This window comes from Cibotium barometz, chromosome 38, assembly GCF_041138505.1.
Source record: "Cibotium barometz isolate CiBa-2024 chromosome 38, ASM4113850v1, whole genome shotgun sequence".
Taxonomy (NCBI): Eukaryota; Viridiplantae; Streptophyta; class Polypodiopsida; order Cyatheales; family Cibotiaceae; genus Cibotium; species Cibotium barometz.
In genome coordinates this window covers 36598770-36600546 of record NC_141083.1, presented here as the reverse complement: position 1 = coordinate 36600546, position 1777 = coordinate 36598770, and positions in this window count along the sequence as shown.

Sequence of the window (1777 nt, the reverse complement as noted above, 5' to 3'; positions counted from 1 at the left end):
TACTCGTGGGAGTTTCAAGGTCAAGCTCAAAGATGTAACAGACCCCAAGAAACAATAGAAAGGTAGAATCATAGAGTTCAGGAGACACACCAATGGTACAATAATAGAGGCTTTCATTCAGCATGTTTATATGTACAAAGATATTAGAGAGTGCATCATGACAACTTCAATGCGAGACATAAGCCTAATAGTAAGTTTATATCTCTATGCTTTGTGTTCTTGTGCTTTGAGTCCATGGTTATTAGATAGAGTTTTAATACAAGCATGTTTGTTGCTTGCAGCTTTATATCCATCAACTCTGTATGAATGGCAAAATGTAAAGTGCTTAAGTGGAAAGCTAAATGTTTTACATGCAGAGATAGGTGCCTTGATCTCTGACAACAAGAGTGCAAGCGAATTGGCATCTTAGAATGTTTACTTTTATGATTCCACATATATCGTGGAGAGACATAGTTTGGAGTACATTCCACTACCACCGTTGTCTAGCCAAGAATGGTATAATTCTAGATTAGACGTGTTAGAAGCATGTAAGGGTAAAGATAAAAACTAATGTTCATGCTGCATGAAATCCTCCACATGCTCTAGAGATGTGCATCTAAGTTGGTTTTGTACCATTTGGTTTGTTTGCACATTTGTTTGGATCCTGTGAAGTATTAAAGAAAACTAAGATTACGTATCAAAGCAAGTGCCCATCTGAGAATTGGATGACTCAGTTACTAGGTGAGTCATGGCATCTCAAGAGAACTGACCATGATGATATCATTGAGTGTAGAATCACTGTGTCAGATATTACTTTTAGGTAAGATTACACTACTATTGATTGTTTATAGTTTTTATTAATAAGTACTTCATTGCAAGACACCAATTGTTGATTGTTGTTGTTGTTTTTATGTTTGTTGTTGATTGTTGTTTTTATTTTTTTAATGTTGGTTGTTTGTTTTTTATGACAGGTACTTCATTGCAAGATAAACTTTGTGCATTCGCTTCAAGTATAGGAGTTGGCGACTTCTATGAGGGGAGTGGCTCAGCTTGGACCAAGACATGCAAGATGGCACGCATTCAGCACTCATTGATGTGATTATTCTTTGGGAGGGTCATGACCCTTTTAGCGTTAATGTAGGCAGGAAATCTAACTCATGTCCAATGATCCCCCTTGATATTTTTATTTCAAGTTGGATGATGGCAGGAAAGTTGGGAGTCGAATGAACATTGCAAAACATGCAAGCAATGTGTTGCTCCACACATCCTTGAAATTGTAGAGTCTATGTAATTCTTATTCTTCCAAGTGAATATTAAAAATTATTTCTCTAAAAGTGTTGTAAATTTAATTCTATTTCATTTTCATAAATTGTAGTGGTTTTTTTAAGTCTACTGCGTTTTGAACCCATTAATATGTAAGAAAATAAAGATAAGTATAAGTAAGTACAATTGTAAATATAAGTATAAATATATATTTAAGTGTAAACAATAATATAATTAATTATCCTAAAAATATAAATATGATTTATGATTTCTTATATTTTAATGAAGTGTCATTAATTTTAAGTCTATTGATATAAGTATAAAAATAAATATAACTTTAAGTATATATTTAAGTGCAAATAATAATATAAGTAGCTTTGTAAATAATATAATATAATAATAATAATAATATGTAATAAGAAATAGAAGTATGATTTATTATTTATTGTATTTTATTGAAGTGTCCTTTATTTACTAAAGTATAAATATACGGTATTAAAATAAATATAAGTTTATAAATATTTTAAGTACAATA